General features: G+C 42.5%; 1 long non-coding RNA gene across 1 annotated transcript; it reads right to left on the bottom strand.

Annotated features, from left to right (window-relative positions):
- Positions 1 to 6,328: 6,328 nt before the first annotated feature.
- LOC310896930 lies at positions 6,329 to 8,091 on the bottom strand. Its single transcript, XR_014581922.1, has 2 exons — positions 7,820 to 8,091; positions 6,329 to 6,820 (listed from the first exon to the last, which is right to left on the bottom strand). It is a non-coding gene; the product is annotated as an uncharacterized lncRNA (long non-coding RNA).
- Positions 8,092 to 8,341: the final 250 nt, after the last annotated feature.

An 8,341-nucleotide genomic window follows, 5' to 3' on the forward strand; every position in this document is an offset into this window, starting at 1 on the left:
TTGCCCTAGCTTTCAAGGAAATTGGACTTGAAAGCCATGACTTCTATCCAAGCAGAATGCAAGCTTTGTATAAAGTGGGCAATTCTAGTGGCTCATTAATGATAACTTTTTAGGCAATCTTACAGAGACCTTGTGAACTGCTGTCTTTATATACATTGGTCTTTTTTATTTATTTATTTATTTTAATGAGATTGCAGTCAAGTTGCCCTTATGGAAGCAAGCTAGATGTAGACAGAGCATTTTTCTCACACTCCAAGCAAGAGAGAAATGGGATAGGTTGCTGGGAGAATGCAGGCAATGCACTAAGAGGAGATGGAGGAAGGTATGCTGGGAGAAGGAGAGAGCAATCCAAGGAGTGGAAGGAAGGAGAAGACAATGTTTAACCAAAGCAGAGAAACTCTGGCTTGAAAGGCAGCAAAGGGAAACATCAGGAAAGAAAATGGAGAATAAAGGAACTCAACCCAGGCTAAAAATTTTGCATGGATATTACCAAAATTAACTCACCAGACGAGGCTCAGAGAACTCAGCAATAAAATGTGATGAATTGTGTTTTCAGCTATTCAATAATTAAGCTAGTCTGGACTTTCTAAAGGAGGTTCCAACTCCTGTACTCCCTGTTTGGCCATGAGAGTTCCATCGTAACTCTGTATCTCCAATGGACCTGGGTTTTGGTCATATAAATGATAGGAAATTGTAGCACATGATCCCAGCTAAATTTAGGGCCCTGGAACCACAAGTCTGTAACACTCTTACCTCTCCTGTTAGGTACCTGAAGAGATTACATTTTTCAGCTTAGCTTTCAGGTGTAAACAGAAGCACACCTACTGAGGAACAGAGCATTGCAGATGCCCATCCAAGGTAGACACAGATATGAGGCTTTGTCCTTGTTCTGATTTATTTTTTTTTCCATCACAACTTCAAACTGACAAAATTCCCAGCTTTACCTGGAGGAAATTAATGTGTTACATCAACCTTCATACCACTTCTCTGTTACAGGCAAACCCTTTGCTTTTTTCTTGTTTATTATTTCCAGCTCCAAAGGATACAGAAGTTTGGGGGCCAACCTCTTCCAAAACCCCATAGATTTAAATAACAACCCAGCTTTTCAAGTTTTGGTTTGGTGAAAATGGTATTTCCAAACCTTTTCTCCCCTGTGCCATGAAGGCTTGAAACATACTGGTTTCCTTCTTTAAACAGTAGGCAAGAATCATGAGTAATCTACTGATCCCTGGGAAGATGTTGGATCTTTGGAGCTGCTTTATGTGCTTGAAATTTCTTGACTGAAACGAAACAGAAAAAAAGTAGATACTTTTTCATGCATATTTCCACACAGGCAAAAAAAAAAAAAATCATTTGTATATTGTACCTATTGATACAGGTGGTCTTAGTGTAGAAAAATGTATAATGAGACATGGGATAAAATTGGAGAGCTGTCAACACTGTGCTTTCTTGCTATACATTAAAAAAATCAATCTAGACTAGGACTGTTTTCATGTATAAACAGAATAGGTGGAAAAACTGCAAATTGTTGACAACATTTTCAAATTTTAACCAAAATCAAACAAACAACAATAAAAAAGAGAAAGCTTTTTGCACCTGAAAGATTACATTTCCTCTCTCATTTTTAACTCCAAAACAAAGAGCTGATGATGTGCTAGTTTATTTTTCTCTCACACTGCTATTAGAAGATTTTCAGCCTAAAAGGGAGAATGCATCAAAACTATTGTCATTGTCAACAGTACTAAAAATTTCACAAATTCTACTCAACCATCAGTATGGCTGATGGCATCACAGGGTTCACCCCTGGATCAAATATATCTCCAAGTGCACAGAACAGGAAGGAACCTTCCAAGGCAAACTTCCCCTTGAGGGAATATGTCCCCAGATTCTAAGAATAATAAAAATAAGGAGACTTGAAGGAGAAGTCAAGGGATTTGATGACAGAAGAACTATAATCACTGCCAAGTCTCTGGTCCATCCATTGTGCTGGGTTGTTTTACCAGTTGTGTCTCCCCAAGAGAAACTGTTGGCTGGACATTTTCATCTACATCACAAGAAGGCTTTAAAGTTTATGCTCATGAAATAGTTTTCCTAGAGATCAAAATTCTTCCTAAATCTTATTAGCTGGAAGTTGCCTGGCACTCTGAGGATGGTTTTCTAATCTCTTTTCTGGATGGCCTCATTTCCCACAGAGATGTACAAGATTTGGAAAAACTTGCAGAGAGGTTCAGGCCTCAATACTGATACCTCCTGGAAACAACGGCAACAGATTATTGTGCAGTAATATGTTTCTTCTCATCAGTTTGGAGTTTAGAGCCTAGACACCTCACTGAGTATCTCCTTTTCACTCTATTCTGCAGCTGATGCAGGGGAATATAAAGAACCAGGTTTTATCTAACAACAGTTGCAAGAAAACATGGAGGTGCTTAGAAGATAAGCATGTCAGGGTTTGAAAGGCTTTTGGGGTAGATTAACACTAGTTTAACCAACTGTTAATTATGGAAAGCATATTTATTATATTGTTATATTAGTATTTATTTATTTATACAATATCACTGGGAACGGTGATGTGACTGCAGGGACTACGCAGAACTGATCTGTATTTCCATTCTGACCAACTCCATATAGTATAAATTGTCTTGGTTGGGGGATTTTTCTTCAAGAAAAGACCCATCAATTATTTTTGAGAGAAAACTGGGTAGTCATAACTTCTTAGACAAGTTGAGGCAAGGAAGCTGACGTATATTTTTTTTTCATCACAGGAACAATGATAATTCAAAAGCTTATTTCAAGCAACTGAGATAGGAGTTGTTCTTCCTCTCCTTCATTCTTCACAGCTTTACACTTTCTTAAATACTTTGACACAGTTGTTCTCTCTGAGCTAGATAGTGTTTTGTATCAGCCCATTCTGACCAGCACTGGAAAGTCATCCTTCACTCCTTATTTCCCAGGCCATCAACAAGTGAGCTGATAACCATCTATTTTCTGTTACAAGACCCTTCCACACTCCCACCAGAGCCTCCCTCTAACCCGATTTAAAGTAAACACCTGTTGAAATGAAGAACTGCCACAAGGTTAGGAGATTTAACTGTTTCAGATCATCATTTTGTCAATGTTCAGCACACATTGGACAGCTCTTTCTCAATTCCCCCTATCAAGAACAGCACTCCCGTTCCTGAATTAAGACTCCTCAACATGCATGTATTAATGCTAATAAGTAAAACCAACTGATATTACTTAGGATCAGTGCCCGCCAGGGAAACTAAATAGACCTCTTTAACAGATGGATGGCCTTATATTTCAGTGGTATTGATCTAGGGAAGTTGAAATGTTATTTTGCCCATATTTCTGCTTGCAAAAGTCTTCGATGCCATGCAAAATTATTCAGCCGACTGGCTGTGGATTACAGTCTGTAGCCATTAGCAGACTCCAGTGTTAAAAAAGATTTGTTCTAAGCCTCTAGAAACAGTACATGTGGCCCTGATTCTATTCATATTAATCTAAACAGGAGAAATTCTGCTCATTGAAGAACTTATTTCTTCATAAGTAAGAAAGACTAGATTCAAACTTCCAACAATAGCTACATGTCATCCAGGATGGGCTTACACATATTGGTTGCACTGGGTGCAACATATACATGGACGGACTTGGCTTACTGTTACACCAAACACAGAATGATTGTTAGAATACACACTATGAACAGAAGTGATGTAGATTTGAATTTCTTAACCAGCTCCAGGCATTGAATAAAGCATGATACAGTACAGTGGATATTCTGTCCTATATGAAATACCTACAAATCAACTTCTTTGATCCCAAGAAGGGATTTTTACTGAAGGACATGAGCATCTCATAACTGCCAACACTCCCAAACTCGTGGCATACCCCTAGCAGATAATGTTGAACAAGGCTACACCCCCACCTGACAACCCAGGAGGGCAGGGGATGAAAATGGATGACTTTGACCCCTTTAGTTTTCACTTGGACTCTTATGCTCTCAGATAAGAGACAAGAGGTTGGGGTTATACAAAACCTCAAAAAGGGATTTCAGGAGAGCAAAAGCCTCATTTCACTAAACCTCAACTTCATTTAGTGTTTTGCTCCATTCTTGCTGTGGCAAAGCACTGCAGGAGTTTGGGTGAATGAAGAAGAGGAAACCTAGCAAAAGTCAGGCAAATCTGGCCTCCAGGATGGACTCTGCTCCCTTTGAAGGAGAGAGGAAAAGAAGAAGGCATAAAGGCAGAAAGCCCCACAGAAAGCCTCAGGACTGCTGCAGCTCCTGGAAGAAATTGAGCTCGGTGGCCTCATTAAACAGGGCCATGCTTTGGGGTGGCAACACCTTTATAAAAAGCAGCAGCTCCTTCCCCACACCTGTGAACAGGGGCAATGGCATTGACCTTCCTTTGGAAAAGCACACAGGGATTTAAGGACAGAAAGTGCTGCTTCAGCACTGCTATTTTTATTCAGGAGAAGTGCTTCAGAGGAAGGTTTTTTAGTACTTTTTTTTTTTACTTTTTTTTTTTCTCATCCAAGTCCACTAAGGGCATTCAGCTCTCATCCCTTCTGGGCTGCTTGGATGCAAAACAGCACACGCAACTTCTGTGCCTCTGTGTCTCACCTGACAGCACTTTGATTTGCGTGAGAACCTGCCTAAGATGTGGGGCAATTAATTAGGCAATCCCCAGAAGAATTGGTTTAGGCTTTCAGGATGGTGCAATGTTGCTTTCCTCTCTTTGAAAGAAGGAGATCCTTTAAAAGTGTTTAGAGAAATGAGCTGCTCAGCTGGCTCTAGGCAAGGTCTTCTCTGAGTCCTGGCCACTTTTCCCTTGGAGATTTCTTGGTTATGCCTTTTCTGCCGGGGGACAGGGACTGAAACCGAGACGCTGCAGGAGAGGTTTCTCCCTTCAGGTTTTCAGTCCTTTTTTTGCTGATTCAAAGATATGGATATTTTGTTTGAATAATTAGCTGCAGCTTTTATCTGAACTGAGCCTTGAGGCGCTCCATAATTTTTCCCATTGCTGGCTCCGATGTTCCTATTACAGACGTGGGATTTATATTCTTTTGGCCTGTTACAAATTCAGATCAGATAGTTGGTCTTTTCCCTGAACTGACCAGAGCTCAGCATGGTTTTACTTCCTCCCTAGAGCTAGGTGGATGAAGAAAGCATCACAAGTGCAGACTCTTCAAGCTAAATATGCAAGGTCCCTTCTGCAGAGACTGGGGCAGGTGCCTTTAGCTTTCTCCTCCCCACCTTATGTGCTATCCAAATCCTGGATTGCCTTTTAAAACATTTAACTGAGGGAAGCCGTTTGTTTCCCTTGATCTGTTTACAGACAGGAGAGAATATTTTAAGACCAGAGGAAGCAGCACATTTTGCCCTGCAGCAGCTACAGCGTGCTGTATGTCAGAGGGAGATTGATAACTTCATAGCCCAGCCCATCTCTGAAAAACTAAACACCTGCTCGCCCCAGAGCCAGTTCCTCTGCATAACAAGGGAAGATTTGCAAGACTGGAGCCATCAAAGCTGTACTTTTGGCTGTAGCTGGGGCAGGGTTTGCTTTGTTTCCCTTCTAGTAGGGTGGTAGAGGTGGGTCATTGAGATGGAGTAGGGGAGCTTAAAAGGAAGACAAGAAGAGAGTTTTGGGGAGATTCTGGTGACATTGAGGATGACCATTAGGAGGATACCTTAAGGAACTCAAACAGTCCTGAAATCTCAGTTCCTATTTGAGGTCCTTTTAGCTAGAATCAAGAATGTTCCTCCAGCCTCATGTCACTGCAAGTGCCTGTGTCCTCAGCCCTTGAGCCAGAGAGGAAGCACCCTGGGAAATTTGGGATTTGGGCTGCAAGGCAATCTTTTATCCTCTTCCTGAAATTGGGAGTTGGTCAGCCAACAGTCCCAAGTGCATTAAGGATGTTGCTGGGAGTATGAGTCTGAAGGGAAGGGGAGGATGAGGTGAATTGATGCCTGTTAAGTTCTTGTTAGTCTAAGCAGGAACAAAACCACAGATTTTGGCAACCCCTGAAGCAAGGGAGGGGATGCAACCCTAGGTTGGAAGTCCCTCGGCAGGGGAATGGGCACCATCAGCAATGTACATCTACCTGTACGGAATAAATTGGTGGTTGAGGAGGAAGCTGTAGGGATCTGTGCGCACAGAGAGAGTAATTCCAACTCATTCTGTGGCATCTGGGTTCAGAGCATCTCCAGACCAGAGTCTGTGCAGCACACCTCCAATGCTGCAGTGCTGCTGATGTGTGGGAAGGAGGGGGGAGAGAGGGAAATTGGAGAGAGGAGCACTGTTACCAGAGCTGGCATTTTAATATTGAAAGGTTGTGAAATCTAATAAGAGCTACAAGGGAGGTTGATGTATTTTTTCCTCATGCTACGATGAAATTGGGATTCAATAAGTAAATGTGACAGAATATGCAATTTCCCATAGATTTCATGCAGCAGGGCGCTTCCTGCGTAATAACCTTAAACCAGTATTTTTTTCCTTACCCCAGCTAAGATCTCTTGCCTCCCATCTTATCTGAATAATAGTTCATCCCCATAAAGTGCAGCCTGCCACTTCAGCTGCAGCTTATCACTGCCTGATGGTACATGGCAGACAAAAGTAAATATTTTTTCCACCTTTTTTTTCTTCATAAATGATATCTTCCTGCTTCTTCCTGTGAGAAATAGGCCTGAGCTGTGATGTGTGGGGGAGGACTAATTCTTAGTTGGCTTAGGTATCTTTTATGGTGCTCAGCTGTAAAGGGCCCTTAAAACGTTTTTCATTAAGATCTCTTGGAGATGCCTTTCCTTCGTAGGCCGTATCAACAGCTGTAGAGATGAAAGGAAAACTGCAGCAGTTCCCATCCCATGCGAAGAAATCCACATCCTAAAGGTAATTCCCTGAGGAGCATCACACATTGAACATGGGTTCATGACCCGGATCCACATGGTGGACTGGATCTGACATTGGATCTGATTTTGAGGTTGTCCTTCCTTTAAATTAGGGGGTTGGACCCAATAACCTTCAGAGGCCATTCACCACCTAAACTATTTTATGGCTCTGTGCATAGTTATGTTTTAAAACTCCTGGTGTGAAGGGTGAACTAGAGGTGTGCACAGATGAAGGGCACGGGTACATAATCACAAGTGCTCGAATGCCTACATTTTCACCCATTATTGCCTGTCAGCAGAGCTGCAGTAATGACCTGTCCCTGTAACCCTCCCCTGCCTCATTTTTGCAGCATGAGCCTCTCCCATGAGCTGTCCATATGCCCTTAACTCCCCCTTGCCACAAACAAACTGCTCTCGCTTAACCTACTAACTGAGCTTTATTTCTACATGTGCCCTGGCCAGGACCTGAACCATGTTAGCTCAGATTGCTGCCCATTCCTAATCATCCAAGGCAGTGAAGTTAAAAAGGATTATTAATCAATAAACAATCTCACTGTAAGCAAACACCTTTTCCTTTGCAGCATAGGGGAGGCAGGAGCACACAGGCAGGCAGTCCCCGCAGTTTGAGTTAACCTCTTGAGCTGCCCAACTCTCTGCTTTCTTGACATGGCAAGATTATGCCCTTCTGTCCACTTTCACCCTTCCTCCTGCCAACCACAGCACATCCAGAATCAAGGGATACCTAGGGCAGCTAAAAACTACCTCCTCCTTCCCTCTCTGCTCCCGGTATAGGGGCAGCATCCTGGAGGATGAATTCCCCATCACTACCAGGTTTGAGAGCTGCAGTAATAACATGTGCATAATGACAGCCTCCCTCCTTCCCTACCATCAAAAGGCTCGTTCTTTGTTATCGCAGGCACTTTGATTTTGTCTTACCGCTTTTCAAGCTGAGTGTATGATGATTTTATTGGTGTGCCGTGTTATTTCTGCCTGCCCTCGGGAGGCAGAGGTTTAGATGACGGCACTGGTGAGGCAGGTGAGTGGCATTTTTTAGCTGTCCTCTGGCTATGCTGAATGAAAAAAAAAAGAAAAGCCACAAAATGTGTTAGCTCATACGCAGCACAAAAGGAAATCCCGTGCAACTACAACAACCAGTAATGCTCACTCCAAGATGAGGAGGGTCAGACCCTGATCTGGCATGGTAAGCAGTGGTGCTGCTCTGCCTCCAACACTTGGCTTGAATTCCAGCTCAGGATTCGAGTGTCTAAATGTAATGGCCCATCTGATTCAGTGGAACTTATTGTCATTGCCAGTTAACTTGAGTTGATATCAAGATAACAGCCTATGAGCAGTTTCTGTGTGGTCCTGATCACTGGTATTGATTTCAATAAGGTGCGGGCTGGATCCTTGACACTCTAATTCTGAAATCAATGGAGCTGGGACGATTCACTCTGCCTG

Source organism: Anser anser (assembly GCF_964211835.1).
Source record: "Anser anser genome assembly, chromosome: 1".
Taxonomy (NCBI): Eukaryota; Metazoa; Chordata; class Aves; order Anseriformes; family Anatidae; genus Anser; species Anser anser.